A 16,804-nucleotide genomic window follows, 5' to 3' on the forward strand; every position below is an offset into this window, starting at 1 on the left:
TTTTATTGCACATACTGGTTGGATTTGGCAGGAGGGTGAGTGACGGTTCAGTAGATCAAATTTTAGTAACAAGAGATTTCACAAAAATGAAATGCACTGTTAGTAACTGAAAGGCCAAAAAACTGAACCCATGACTCCAGGCACCAACCGCTTTACAGTCCATTCACACACCTTTCATACATGACATGCACAAGACCATTCACACCACCAGCCACGGCCCAGCATATTACAACACTCGCATTGAAAGACAGCTCCACTCAAGGGTCCATCACTTACATACGCCCACATGCCTAATAGAGCAATTACACCAGCTGATGGGAGTGTGTGGACTGACGGTTGACAGGCACCGCCAGCCAAATGACACTCCAAGCACACTACCAGCCATGCGCCACCTCATGCACACTACAAGCCAAACTCCACTCAACGCACACTGCCTGCCAAGCGCCACCCCGTGCACTGCAAGCCAAGCGCCACCCTACGCACACTGCCAGCCCAGTGCCACTCCACGCACACCGTAAGCCAAGCGCCACCCCATGCACACTGCCAGCCAAGCGCTACTCCACACACACCATCAGCCAAGCGCACTCCACGCACACCTCCAGCCAAGCGCCACTCCATGCCCACTGCCATCTCTTTTTTTGTTTTTAAACAACAAAGAAACCACTAACTAATTATAAATAAGTACAAAACTACAAACTCAAAAGCTCTAACTGAATACAGGACAGAAATGCCAACAGTGAAACTGAACATATAAAAATTTACAACAGGCAGTTTACGCTCAGGCTGTTTCCCAGAAATGTTTTTTGGTGTGGTAACTCCTGTAACGGCCTGCCACACACAGCCCAGGCTTTGAAGGCCAATCAGGGCAGTACATCCGGCTCTCCCTGAGGATACCATTTCGGGCACAGACTCTACATTTCTTAGTGGGCAAGTCTTTTTTGGGAGAGGGAGGAATGTGACCAGGAAAGTGGCAATCTTTCAATCTAGCCACCTCCTCCACCACTGCTACTCTAGGAACTCTTACCCGTTCCAACACAATAAGGCTCTCTATCACTGACTCATTAAATTTAACAAATTTCATCCTTGACTCAGGGGAACAATCCTTGAACGCAATAAAAGCATTAAAAGTTGCCATATGAAATAAATGTATGACCAACTTTTTATACCACACATAAGACTTACGAAGAGCTGTGTAAGGTTCCAACATCTGATCTACTCTATCAACACCACCCATGTGCTTATTGTAGTCCAAAATGCACGCAGGTTTGCACACTTCGGCAACCTGACCTCAAACAGTCAAGGGGAGAGTACTCTCATCATGGATGGTAGTTAGCATGTACACATCCCTCCTGTATGAAAATTTCAGAGCTAGCAGCTCATCTTTCCGCAAGGCTCTGCACTGTCCCATCTCAAGTTTTTTTACAGACAAGCTCCCTTGGATAGCCTTTCCGGTTAGAATGGATTGTGCCACAAGCAACAGTGTCCACTGTGAACAACTCCTTGAACAACTGCACTCCAATGTAGAAATTATCTACGTACAAATGGTGACCTTTGTTAAACAGTTGTCTACCAAGTTCCCACACAATTTTCTCACTAACTCCAAAAGTGGGCAGACAACCAGGGGGGTCAATACTGGAATCCCTACCAGTGTAGACCCGGAAATTATACACGTATCCTGTACTACTTTCTGGCAGCATATACAGTTTAATTCCATACCGTGCCCTCTTGCTAGGAATGTACTGCTTAAAAAGCAAATGCCCCTTGAAGAGGACCAAAGACTCATCTACAGATATTTCTTAGCCTGGAACGTACACCTCTGAAAACCGATCTACAAAATGATCAAGGACAGGCCTAACCTTAAAAAGAAGGTCAGAAACAGGGTGATCTTGTGGCAAGGCTCAAGCATTGTCAACAAAATGCAGCATCCGAAGAAGAAGCAAATAGCGATTTCAAGTCATGGCTGCAGGAACTATAGCCGTTGTCATCAAGGGACTAGTAGACCAATAAGAAGCCAGTGACGGCTGCCTTATCAACCCCATCAAAAAAGTCAAACCTAAGAACTATTTCATCTCTTCCAGTTTTGTGGGAACCCACTGGGTAGCTCTAGACTGAGGCCTAAGTCTGGCAGCGTTGTCCCTCAAAACACATACAAATTAGTCTGCTCAACAATCTCTCCCAAAAGTACATTGTCCGTAAACAACTCAAAGAAATTGACAGGCAAAAAGTTTTCCGTATTTACTCTACACCTTGGGAGACCAGTAGAGGCAGGCAACTGTGGGTGCTCCATGTTTGGGGCAACCCAGATGTCAGGTCTTCCAAAGGGAATCCTTTCAGCCCCAGGCTGCTGCACTATTGGCACTATTGGAAAAAAGTGGTGCGATTATGGTGGCAGGGCTGGTTCTGTGACCTCTGGCTTCCAGGGTTATCTGGGAGGTCATCTGCTGGAGCCTCCTTGAAGCCCAGCATGCGGCAGGCCTCCTGGAGGGAGCAAAGCTAGTACAGTGCTCCTTCAAGTCGAAAGATGATTTAGAAGGGGTGGCCCCAAAAGTAGGAGATACCCTAGATTCACAGATGAGTCATGACGGGCAGAAAGCTCACCGCTTCTGAAGTGTAATGACCGCAAGATCTTGAAAGAGCACCAGACTGTGGCCACTGAACTGGAGTGGATGTGAAGCCCACACCTTGCGCAAGATGGCTTCCTTCTGCTGGAAGTCATGTATGCACACAAGGATGTCTGCAGGGGGGGCTTTTGCCAAATGCTGGGGTCCTACCCGATGAAGTCTGTCCAGTTTTATTTCAGTTGCAGCACGGTCACCTAATATTTGCTGGAAGAGAGCTGTGATGTATTCATGGAGGTCAGTTCCCTCAGTGTCAGTCAAGATGCCCCTGATACAGACATTATTTTGTCTAGATCAGTTCTCTAAGTCCTCCATGTGTGTCTGTAAATCCAATTGTTCATCCTGAAGCCGGAGGATTTCTTGCTGGAGCCTTACTATCTCCTAGCTGCAGCCGTCGTCCTTGTCTTCTAGTGCGGAGATCCTCTTACTGACATCATCCAAGTCAGGGTTTATGTCCTGTAGGTCAGCTGAGAGGTCTTTCTTGACCATTTGTAGATCGTCGTGGAGGGAGGAAAATCGGGACTCTAAAAAGGCTCATGTCACTGGGCTGTCTGTGTCGGGCCCTCGGTCAGGGTCACTGGTGGAGGCGCCATTCCCCGTCGCCCCCCAGTGGGTCTCATCAGCATATTGCAAAGCGATCGGTCTTTCTTGTTCTGAGCTGTGGACATGGCAAAGGCTTTCCTGTGCGATCGTCCAGCTCTTCCAGTCCCAAAAAGCAACAAGGCCCTCCGTCTCCCAAGGCCCCAAGAAAGTCACAAGGAATGGGATGTGGAGCCCGTCTACCATGCAGGCCCAGCAGGAAATTCCCCAGAACAACAGTAGAGATATCTGGAGTGAAGTGTTGAACTCCTAGGCAGAGCCCTGGGTTCGTTCTGGAAGTTTGCTCCAAGTAGGCTGGAGCGGCAGGCTAATGGAGCCTAGCAGTGCGGGGACCTCCCCAAATACCATGGCAAGACATGGAGAGTTAGTAGAGGAAGTGGTGTAGTATGAAGGTGCCACTCTAGGAGGCGTCAAGGTCCAAGCAGTGTGAAGGCACAATTGAAGCAAGCTGTTCTGGGGAGAAGGCACGAGTTCCGAGAACCGAGGGTCACTTTGAAGTCAAGCATCTCCCAGGTAGCAGCTAGGTGGGCCAGTGGGGTAATGCTGATCCCCCCTTTGGTTGCAGGCTAATGAGCAGATCAGGCCAGCAGTATGTTGGTTAAGACAGTCATAGGTGTGTGTGCTGAGCGTGGAGTGCTAGGCCTCTAAGGTCAGAATGGGCATTATGAGGCTGCCATCCACTCAGCAGCTGCGGTCAATACCAGATGTTGCTGCTGGGCCCCACAATTAGCTACCATCCTTCAAGGCACTTGCGCACCCACGTAATGTGCCAGGGATTGGGCACCACTGCTGCAGTCACCTGCGGCTCTTTAGCACCTCAAGGAGCTGCCCCAAGGTGGACAGACATACCGCTGTGTCATGGAGTCAAGGTGACCGCGGGGGTTGACTGGGAAGTTGCAGGGAGGGCGTGCCACTCACTGCACAGGCAGGTGTCCCTGCGGGGCCCTGCTCCATCCTCTTGCTGGTGCCGACACAGGATCAGGAGGGCGCTCCATTCCGGAGCTGTGCATTCAAGGCTGCATGGACCGGCCACACCATCTTGTATGTCCGGGCTCCTCCCTGTAGGCCATCTGACAAGTGCTCTGTCTGCGGCAGCAGCAGGAAAGCGACAAGGGGTTCACATGCCATCCGCTGCCCAGGGGAGTACCACGAGGTGCAGTAGCTGTAGCGGGAAGGGCGCTGTGTGCAGCTTTGGATGGCGGGTGGCCGAGATACGGGGAAGCATGTCTTAGCTGCCTGCCATCTTGGCCACGCCCCCTAGAAGCCTGCTTTTGATGTTGTGTAGGCAGCTGGAACTACATCCCTTAGCCAGAGTCAATCCAGTCTGTCCAGGAGGTGCCCAGGTCTGCTAGATGCAACACTGGTTTTCCCTTCTTTGCTCAGCCTCCAGCAGCAGGCTGGTCCAGTGACAGAGAAATCTACTCTAGTGAGAAAGAAGTTCAGGTAGTCAGCAGGCTTGGGTCCACGCCCCCATTGATGTTTGTCTTGGGGAAAAGTCTGGTCATATTGGGCAATGGGCAACCGTTCACTCTAATGAAAAAGATATAAATAACAAAGCCCTTACGCATATTCTTCTATACACACAGGCCTTGACTATAAGTTGGGCACAGCCCAATTGAAACTGGTCTAGAGTACCCACATTCAGATTTTCAAGATGCTGGCCTTATTCTACTGGCTGAAAAATAAAACTAGTAAAATTGCATGAGGCTTTTGCTGCAGGTCCAGTCTGGACCCATACTGTGTCCCCTGTCCGATCCCTTCGTATGGCATGGGAAGAGCCTGTAATGCACCCCCACACCTGGCCAGGCCATTGAATCTCCTGTAACCGAACACCCTACTCATCAAAACTACTGGACCCCTATCAAACAAGGGACATCGTTTTTATTTGCTAACTATTCAGAGCAGACGGTGAATGAGAGCAGAGCTATTCCTAGTTAGTTCAGGTCCATGTGTTATTCCCCAATCTGGAGAATAATACTAAGTATAGCTGAATTTAGGTGAAGAGCTACTGTCAGGAAAATCCTGCCACATTAAATCCATGCACCTAAATCCAGCCCATTCATAATCATAATCAGAATTGTATACTGCAAAGATCCCTATCAGAATCGGACACATTTTAGCTTTCACATGAACCAATGCAAGTCATCATCAAGCAACACCTTGGACAAACTAAAATTCTATAAGTAAACGCAGTTAAGCATAACCAAACACAACAATACAATGAAAATCAAAGGACTATACCAAAAGAGCGTCCTAACTCTAACAGCACTAAGATGCCATGAAGAACATGAATGTAAGCTGTACAAATGCAAATTAGATGCCATGACATTCTTTCAAATCCCTTCTTTAGCCTTTCTGACCAGAGGTTCATAGAAACGAGAACCTTTATTATAAAATACGTTCACCGTTTTTAAGATGTGCATTGCACATGAAACACCTCCCTGGCTTCCTTTTTATAAACATGTCTATTCATTCTTTTCTTCTTAAAACATTGGAAGATTGTTAAACAGATCAGGGGTGGCAGAAAAACTAGAGAACCTTCACTGTGCTTGTAGAGAAGGTCATTAACAGTAAGAGTGATTTGAGCAAAACATTCAATGAGCACCAATCCCACCATATATATTAAGAATCAATGTGTCTAGATGGTCATCGGAGCCAAATATTTTATATTCACACACCCTCTCACTTTTAAATCACCTTTTCTGCATTTCTACAGTAATATATACCTCCATCTCAGACCTTCAAAGAAGGAACCACATCTTTTCTCCAGAGACATGCAAGCTACGAGAAAACTGACACCAGCGAAGGACCGCTGCTCCCTCGGGGCTGCCTAAACTTCAACTACGCTCAACTGTGCCACTCTTCGGTCCGGATCGTCGGGAATGTGCTAGACCTCCAATAGAGATGTAAACCTTCTGCCAATACATCCAGATCAGAGAGCAGTCGCAGATGATATGATAAAAGGGTTGCCACTGTGTGTGCATGTAGGACTCGCCATCCTACCCATCCTCCAGAGTCTGTTGGGGCTATAGTAGATCCTATGGAAATATTTGTATTTAAGTAAGTAAGTAAATCTTTATTGCTTGATGAATAAAAACCTTTGCAATATGGGAGGGCTATGATCCTCTTCTGCTCTTCACGGGCAATCCCCCTGATCTCTTCGCCCGGGTCGCAGCGGTGAAGCGACCCAAAAGGGGATACCTGCTGATGCCCCTGGGCCACCAGGGACCGCGTGGAGTCCACGCTTGGCACGTGGCTGCCATCAAGCTCCTCATCCCACCTTTCTAAATGGGGGGGAGCGCCCCAGCCCCAAGCATGTTGGGTGCACTCCACTTGCCCCGCAACAAGCCCAAACAAATCGCTCTTCACACGCTGTGGGCAGATAACCCCAGAAAAGCGCTCCCCTTGCACTAATTTCAACAGGAGTACAGCGATTTTGTCGTGCTAGAACTCCAGAGGGCAAAAGTGCACTTCCAGTACTTGGAGGCAAAAGTAGTTGCAGGGGACAGGGGCCACAACACCCACCCCCTGTGAACTGAAGAGTGGGGACCCAGGGCGGCAAGTCCCATCAAGCAGGCCAGCACAAGGGATAAAGTTAGTGACAGTTCCTCCAAGTGACCTAGCAGGTCACACGTCAGCACAGCAGCAGCAGTCCAAGGCGGTTCCTGGTGAGTCCCTCCAGCAGCATTCTGTGTCCATGTCTATAAGAATGTTTCTTGTGTTTGTCTCATGGGGAAAAATCCCCTGTACTTATACTCAGTTTTGCAAAACACTTTCAAAGAGGGGGAGAAGAGCTTCCAACCAGTTACAACAGGTTCTAGGAGTGCCTTCTCTTTCCTGCAGCACAGGCTCCAGACATCAGTTGGGGGTAAACAAGCCCTTTGTGGGGGGAGTGGCCAAGATGGCGGTACCGACAGATGCCTGAAACGTAGGCTCCGTCCCGGGCCCACCAATAAATCCTAGTTGGCGCCCCTGGAGGCGCTTTTCGAGGGCAGGCGCGGACCTCCTGAGCTCCAGAAGTGCCGGCGGTGTGGCGGAGAGGACTCTCGGTGAGGCGAGCGAGTCCCGGCGGTTCGCGGGATCCCAGACCATGCGTCGGGAGGAAGGCCGAGGGGCGGATCCGGATGATCGGCAGCACCTGGGTCGGTCGGGACCGGTGGACTGCAGCAGGGCGTGGTGAATGTACGGTGAGGGTTGGAGGGTGGTCAACACAAGTCGAGTGCCCCCCCCATTTTTTCCCTCTCTCCTCTTCCCCCCCCCTTCGGCAATCACTGCGCAGCGCTCCTGGAGGAGCCATCCCTGCGGTAGCAGACCTACGGAGGCCCACGCGAAATCACCCGAGAAGAGGAGAACAGCCGGGGGCGGCTGGCGTGTCCTGGGCGGGTCCCCTGTCCGGGGGAAACCTTGCCGCCTGGTGGATTGTGGAAACAGCACCCAGAGAAGACGCTGAGACAGTTGAGTTTGGCAGCTCTTGGTGCCTAGAACAAGCACACGTGGACCTCGATTGGGGGTGAGGCGTGGTGAGGGGGGGGTTCACCGGTGGAGGGGCTGACTAAATAGAGTGGGCCTCCTCCTCTCCCCCCATCTGCCCCCCTCTCTTTTTCTGAAGGGGTGAAGCAGCACCAGATGTAATCCCACGGTGGCCCCACCAAGGGGGAAAAAACTAAAAAAGAGACTGCAGAATGGAGGACCTTTTTCTTCCACACCCCTCATCCCTCGTTTGAAGAGGGGAGATTGCCGGAGACACAAGTACTGAACTAGGGCCCCGGAGTTGAAGCAAAGGGCTGTAGGATATAAATGGTTGTGCCTTTATAGGTGCAGAAAAGCGAGATTTGTTTTTTGAACTGGGACACTGCCCTCCTCAATGCCACAAACTAAACATACGAGTGAAGAGCCCAATGGTAATGTTGGCTTTCAAACTGGTTGCTGCTACTACCTAGTAAGAACAGGGAGGGGACTGCAAAGTTCAACAGGGGGACTGTTGAGGTAGGAACCCCCCATAAATTGCAGAGGCTTCTCAATGCGAAGCAGGAGGGCCCGCACAGGGAATATCTCTACCTTGGCCTGAAGGAACAGGTCACCTATGGAAATTAATGTACACTACTCATATTGAAACGCTAAACCAAATCACGGAGGAGTGACACTGGACGGCGGACATGGCAGGGAAATCCAAGGCTCAGGAGCGGTCAACGCCCGGGATAATATCAGGTGAACAGCAAACAATGCCTAGTCTATTATCCCTGGAAAACACGTTGCAAGCCCATTCGACTCAATTCGAGAAAATCCTGCAGGCGATAATGGACACCAAATTCTCACTAGAAAATAGAATTGATACTGTGTCCCAGGACCTCACTCTGCTAAGGGTGGATCATCGCAAGCTGACGGAAAGAGTTGGAACAGTGGAGGACACGCTGAGTGGGCTGAGCCCATTAGTATTAGAAAATCAGAAACAAATCCGACGCTTGGACTCCGAGGTGAAGGTCCTATGGCGACGGGCTGAGGAGGCGGAAGGCAGGTCCCGGTGCAATAATGTCTGCTTTTTGGGGTTTCCCGAAAGATCGGAAGGACAAAACTCAGAATTATTTTTGGAACAATGGCTGATCAAAGAAGTAATGCCTGGTGCCCCATCAAAGTTTTTCTCTGTGGAAAGAGCACACAGAATCCCTGGGAGACAATTAGCCCCAGGGATGCAGCCTAAACCGTTGATAGCAAGATTTCTAAATTATAGGGACAGAGACGCAATACTGCAACACTTCCGCAGCAAAGGTCCTATTCAATATGAGGGCTCATCTATTACTGCCTACCCGGACTTCACCCAAGAAGTACAGAGACAATGCAATTCCTATATGAAAATCAAACAACGACTTCGGGAGCATAGCATTAAGTATGCCCTGATGTTCCCTGCCAAATTGCGAGTGATCTCAGATGTTAGAACACACATCTTCACCACCCCTGAAGATGCGTGGACATGGCTGCATGCCAAAGGGTTGGCACAACCCCAGGAAGGCATGGGGGATAGTAGCGAATGGATCACTTCACCAGCACGGAGGAGACCTAGGAAACGTTCTAAGTCACAACCCTCCGAAAAACAAGCAGCGGCTGAGAGAGTAAAGGTACTGAAGGAGACGACCTTGCACACACAAAACCCCTTTGGCGTGCTGCGGACCAATGTAAATGACCATACAGACTCAGATTCAGCTATTTCCTATTCGACGATACTGGAGGCGCTAAGAGGTCCGAAGTTAACACCCAGATCAGCGGATGCATTGTGATGATAAGAGGAAGTAGGGGTGGAACTGTATTATGCCTCATGGACTCTGTGGCAAAACTATGGAACGCTGGCACAGAGGGACTAGACAGACCAAGTAGGACACGGCCTCTACACATAAGTATTAGCTGGACAGCTCGCTCACTTTATATATTAGTAAGTTATAATATTGAACTCATGGAGTTGGTGAGGCCAGAACTCCGGGGGTGCCGACATACGTAAATCTTTTTTGTTCAAAGGTGGGGGCCCCTGATAAGGGTCACCTCCTAATGTTAATATGCCTCCCCAGAAGGTATCCATATGGATACAGCTTTTCTTTATTAGAAATGTGTTGTGTATTTTGCCTATACAGATGGCGGCTAGAACTAAGCAAGTTCAGCATGGTTGTTGGGGATTAGTTGGGGTGGGTGGCGGGTGGGAATGTATTTACTTATGTTCATTAGGTCTTTTCAAACAACGAGATTTTGTGGCACAGCTGTTAGTTTATACTGTAAGCAAGAAACGGAAAGAAATAGCTTGGGGCGGGGTGGCAGACCAGTCCGGGGCACATACACAAACACTCTACAACATAGGGACCTTGCAAATATTTCCCTAAGGGACGCAAAGTACTGACCCTGGCATGTCCAAGGGCCACACAGATACCAACAGTGAGAGGGTCAGGGTGATGAAAGGTGGCATAGGGGGACATGAAGCAGATGCATGGTATGAACCACAAACTGAGCCTTCATGTGACTTCTGTCTGCCACCAGTGCTCTATTCACATACATCAAGAATTAAAGTCAAAGAAATCACTTCAAATGTAAAACTTGAGAGGGAAAACCTGGTATCAGTCCTGGCTTCCCCCACTTGACCAAACTGTGTGATCTTAGGCAATTGGTTAATTTCAGTTTGCCTCCTTTTTCGTCTTTACCACATATGTGAGCCACCTTAAAATATGTGAGTTCAGAATGTGTGCTGTACAAAGCCTTCTCTTAGGTTTTATTTAATTAATATAATGTTGTCCTCATTATATAACAGCCAAAACTACACACAAGAAGCACCTGACAAATGACTTGCCTCTTGGTTCAATAATGGTATTGTGTTCAGAATGGGGGGTGGCAGGAATGTTTCCAATATCATGTTTGAAAACTATTACTGCTAATAAATGCCTCTCAATATAGGAGTATAGTCTGATCTACTTGAGGTAAAATGCTCATGCATGTTACTAAAATAATTTTTCTGAAGTTTGCAGACAGCGTATCATGTTTCCTCATGTTTAGTGCAAGATGTCTTTAAAACTAAAGGTGTTCCTAAAAAGAGGTTGTTTAGGACACCATCTTTTCTTCTTTACTGTTACTTTAGTTAACATGAAAATAAAGTATGCCAGTTTGTTTCCAGGCTTTGTTCTTGCTCTGTCAAGAGAACAGCAGCCCAGTGCTGCTGTTCACCAGGGGGCCGCAATTAAAGTGCAAGAGGGCCGCATGCGGACCCCGGGCCATACTGTGAGTATCCCGGCTCTACAACAACATATGGTGCAGATTTCAAACCACGTTATGTATGAATACAATATATTTACGTGGAACGTACGGGGAATGGTGTTGCAGGTCAAAAGACACCGTATTCATGCCCACCTTAAGCGCCAGGGGATACATATTGCCATCCTACAAGAGACACACTTACTGGAGGCCAATCTGAAAGTATTAAGGGGGTACTGGGGAGGACAGATCATGGGCACATCATACTCAGCCTATGCCGGGGGGTATTGGTGTGGATAGCTCAGGGGGTACCGTATGTCCAACACACATAGAATAGATCAAGGGGGCAGATATGTGGTAATAGAGGGGCAGCTAGATGGTAGACAACTCACGATAATAGAGATTTATGCCCCTAACAGTGCACTGCCTGAATTTTTGCGTACACTGACACCAGCCTTGCTAGTCAATCCCGAAGCACCAGCTGTGTGGGGAGGTGATTTTAATAGTACACCGGATATGAAACTTGATCAATCAATCCAGCCCCCGAGAGGGCTACCACAGGAGTGCTACTGGTCCACTGTTGACATGAGCGGGAGACATGAGACTACACAATCTCTGGCGCATAAGTCACCCAATGCAACGAGAATACTCTTTCCATTCAGTACCCCACAAGGTACACACCAGGATAGACATTATGTGGGGAACCCCTGACATATGTTCCCTAGTCAAGGACGCTGAATACCTGGCCAAAACGCTATCTGATCACTCTCCGCTTAGGCTAACGCTGCGATGGGGAAGGAGATGTTCCACGATCCCCACTTGGCGCCTGCAGGGGGAGGCCCTTCTAGATCAGACTTTTAGGGAGGAATTAAACACAACGATAGGACACTTTTGGGAAATAAACAAGGGCTCCACAGATACAAGAGCGATGGAGTTGGACGCACACAAAGTCATGGTCCGAGGGCACTGTCTATCTGCCAGCTGGGGGGTGAGGCGCTCACTTCATGTTGAAGTTGCCAAATTGGAAAAAGAGATGAGAAAGCTGGAAATCGCAGTGGCACAAAACGGGGCACCATATGAAGAACTAGGGAACATACGCCCAAAATATAACAAGGCAGATTTAAGGCTTCGCCGTCATGACTACAATTATTACTTAACACGACTACAAACAGAAGGAGATAGTTCAGGGAGACTGCTGGCATGGCTACTCCGTGAGGATCGCCAGCAAGCTCCTATAGGGACTATACGACTGGCTGATGGAACTATGGCCACCAGTCAGGAAGCAATTAATGAAGCATTTGAGTATTACTGTACTATATATAAGGGACGGCAACATGCACTACCCAACAATTGGGGACTTTCCTTGAAGGGGAGACCTTAGCACAATTGTCACAAGCAGATAAAGAGACATTAGAGGCTCCTTTAACAATGGAAGAGCTGGAGGCGGCCACAGCACAGATGTCCAGGAATGAAGCGCCGGGAATAGATGGCTTGCCAATAGAATATTACACCACTTACTCAAAACACTTGAAATCACACTTGCTGGCGGTGTTTGAGGAGGCGTGGTCCTGCAAATAACTTCCACCTACACAACGGGAAGCACTGATAGTGGTCCGGCCTAAACAGGGTTGTGACCCTACAGATGTTAAGTCATACAGACCACTCTCGCTCCTAAACCTAGACTGCAAAATATTGGGCAAAATCCTGGCAAATAGGTTGGCTCCCATAATACACACCTTAGTACACGAAGAACACAATGGTTTCATCCCAAAACGCAATACATTTTTGAATATTCGCAGGCTGCTGAGTATAATGGGGGACACTCCGTCGGTGGCACACGATAATGTGGCAATATCATTGGACATTGAGAAAGCATTCAACATATTGGGATGGGACTACCTGTTTGTAACTATGCAGAGTATGGGGTTTGGCCCTAGTTACATACGCTGGGTGCAGACATTATATGCCGAACTCAGGGCCAGAGTGAAGACAGGAGGCATTGTATCCAATAGCTTCCCCATTGGAAGGGGTACCAGACAGGGGTGCCCACTACCTCCCTTATTGTTCGCCATCGCAATGGAACCATTGGCATCTAGGATACGCGCAGAGGGGGAGCGGTGGGGAGTGCTTAGAGAGGGAACTCGCCATATCGTCTCGCTATATGCGGACGATGCCCTGATATACGTGAGCAGGGGGAGTGATACCATGCCCTTGGTGATATCCCTACTGGAGGAGTATGGAAGGATATCGGGACTGATGGTGAACTGGGATAAGTCGTGTGTGTTCCCACTGACAGAAAAGCCTACAGAATTCTGTAGACTGCACCAGCGGGGCGTTTGAAATGGTGCTTTGACACCTTCAAATACCTAGGAGTTAACATTTACAACAAGCCGGGTGACCTGAGGGACGGTAACTTGGGGCGCACGCTGAACTCTATGAAGGGGTCCTTGCGCTTCTGGTGCTCACTGTCGCCACTAGGTAGAGTGGCGCTGGCGAACATGCTACTACTTCCCCGACTTCTTTACTTTTTTGCGGCATTGCCGGTTGTAGTGCCTAAAAGTTTCCTTTGTAAATTAAACACAGTATTATTGGGACTTATATGGGGAGGGGGCAGAACCTGAGTTGCTCTTGCCACCCTGCAGCGTCCATTAAACAAAGGCGGACTGGGCGCCCCAAACTTTGAATTGTACTTTGCTGCTGTGCAATTGCAATGGATACTAAATTGGATACACATTCCCGAATCGGCTGAATCCACATGGATCAGGACACAGCTGCATGGCGTGCCACTGATCACATGGCTGTCGAAAACTTTAGCAAAAGGGTCCTCCGGTAACCCATTAATGATAGTTGCACACAAATGCTGGACACTGTATATGCAAAAGGGCCAATTGGGGATCCCATTCTCCCCCTTGTCCACCTAGGAAAAATCCCAGGAAGAAGGAATATAGCTGGTACGTATTTTACCACAGTTTGGTCAGAGGCGGGCATATTAACGGTAGGAGACTGCTTTGAGGAAGGAGTACTAATGTCGTTTGAATCCATAAAAGACCTCACTGCAATGGGACCAGGGCAATTCATAGCATATTATTCTATATGCCACTTAATTAAGAAGGCGTGGTCATCAGGAGACCAGGAACCACCTATCTCCCCTGCGCTGCACCATATGTTGTTATACGATAATCAAACTAAAGTCATAACAAATTTATATAAAGTTTTAAACACATTCCCCGAAAACGGATTAGATCATGTTAGAACCCGATGGAATGCTGTTTTACCGAACCAGCTAACACCTGAAGAGTGGTCGCAGGCCCTATACCACACCCGTAGGGTGTCAAGAAATCCCAGGTTTCAGTACACCCAATTCAATTAGACACACCAGACATACCTCGCACCCTCTTTGTCCTCGCTGTGGCTCCCCGTCAGCCCATTTCTATCATATGGTCTGGGAATGTGGTCCCTTGGAGATGGAATGGCGGGGAGTAGTGGCTGACATTTCATGGATAACAGACCTTGTATTCACGCTAGATCCCGGCTCCTGTCTACTGGGAGTTAGGATTAGGGAAAAAAAGCACAGATATTTTGATAGGTTTGCTGACCTAGCATTCATAATGTACAAAAGGTTGATTGCTATTAACTGGAAAGCCCCTAAAGCGCCAGATCTGAAAACATGGCTCACCTTGACGCTACGCTGGGCACGCACAGAGCATCAGGTACTAGGTAAGTTATTAGACAAAGGTCAGACGCACACTGGGTGTGATGCCTGGGAAACATTTGTCACCAAACTGGAGGTTAAAAACGATGAGCGCCCACCTTGAAACCTGGTAGCACCACGAAAATGTAGACAGAGGATATCCCATACAAAGCCCCGCACATCGGGAAATAGTCATATAGAATGCACCCACTGTGAAAGCACAAACAGACCGACACTGACCTATAAATAACAAGGGTGGTATGTACAGGGTTAAGGGTAAATACTGCTGGGCCCTTTAAAAGGCATGGAATCATGTAATTGTTATAGCCGAACTCAAAGGGGTATAGCACGGGCCATATGTGCTCCACAAGGAAGTAACAAACATACAATTGGAGCATGCACTATAACAGATGCTATTGTATATCACACCCCGACACACACACACACGAAAGGTGTAAAATAAACAACGGATTCCGTCAACTGCTAATTATAGTTCTTGTTATAACTTGTAATTCAGCTGCACATTGTAGAAGATGAATACTGTGGATTGTGATTGGACCTAAGTTGTTGTTCACGTTATATGTTATCACGGATCAGCTAAATTCTACTATGACAATGCTACAATTATTGTCAATATCTGTGCAGAAAACAATAAAAAGATGTTAAAAAAAAAAAAGCCCTTTGTGTGAGGCCAGGGCATAGCCTTTACAAATACAGGTGTGCCCCGCCTTCCCCTTCTCTCAGCCCAGGAAGACCATTCAAAATGCAGTTGTACCTCTGTGACACCTCCACCCTCCCTGTGTACCTGCTGCCTGAAAAATATGCAGCTGTCACTCTGCCCCATATGTGGATTAGAGTCAAGCTGCAAAACACCAGTGTCATAAGCACAGAGAAATGCTCACTTTCTAGAAGTAGCATTTCTATAATGGTAATAACAAATACACCTACACCAATAAGCAGCATTTCTCACTATCATTACAACCATACCAAACATGCATACGCTACCCCTCATAAATCAGACAATGCCCCCTTGACATACGGCAGGGCATTTCCAATGCAATCCTATGAGAGGGCAGCACTCACAGCAGTGAGAAACCAAATAGGCTGTTTGTCACTACCAGGGCAGGCCACGCAACCAGGCATGTGTCCTGCCTTCCACATACATAGCACCCTGCCCAAAGGGGTAGCTAGGGCCTACCTTAGGGGTGACTTACATATAGTAAAAGGGAAGTTCTGGGCCTGGCAAGTAAATTTAAATGCCAGGTCCCTGTGGTAGAAAACTGAGCACAAAGACCCTGCGCTAGCAGGCCTGAGACAGGTTTGAAAGGCTACTTCAGTGGTTGGTGCAAGCAGTGCTGACTAGTAGCTTTTAATTTATAGGCCCTGGGTATAGGGATACTGCTGTACAAGGGACTTACAGGTAAATTAAATGGGCCAATTAGGTGTAAGCCAATCATACCAACTTTAGAAGGGAGAGCACCTGCACTTTAGCACTGATCAGCAATGATAAAGTGCTCAGGGTCCTAGAGCCAAAAGCAAGAGGTCAGAAAAAATAGGAGGAACCAATAAAACCAGTTGAGGTTGAAAACACAATGCTCATTTAAGGGTTCTAAAACAGTGCAAAAGGAACCATTAAAATGCAGCAGTCAATTTATAAAACCTATTTTTATAAAGATGCTTATCATACTGTCTGGACGAAAGCGATCTTTGAAAGGTCTGAGATGGTGCAATTCAGAATTAAGGTGCAAATGCATTCCTCTTTCAAGAATTGGGACCTAGACATGACTGCGGGTAATTACGGAAACTTCAAAGGATTTAAAAATGTAAATGCACATAGAGAAACAGGAACAATATGACTAATCAAACACTTCCTCCCTCCCCGATATCAGCTAAATCCTTGGTCGCAGATTTCTTATCAAATCTCTGTAAGACTTTAACCATTGCACAGTTTAGATCAATATCTGTCGGATCAAAACAAGCCACAATGCCTCCCTATATGTCCTTATGTCCCAGTCTTTTCACTTCCTGTAGAGGAGCTCTTGTCGATCCCCCATGCCGGAACGACACATGCAGAAGTTGTGAACAATGTTCTTCGGCTCTTGCATACATAACCGACAGACGTCGTGCCACAGGCGACTTTTCCATGGCAGAAAATGTTTCAATGGAGGTAATA

Source organism: Pleurodeles waltl, chromosome 7, assembly GCF_031143425.1.
Source record: "Pleurodeles waltl isolate 20211129_DDA chromosome 7, aPleWal1.hap1.20221129, whole genome shotgun sequence".
NCBI classification, from domain to species: Eukaryota; Metazoa; Chordata; class Amphibia; order Caudata; family Salamandridae; genus Pleurodeles; species Pleurodeles waltl.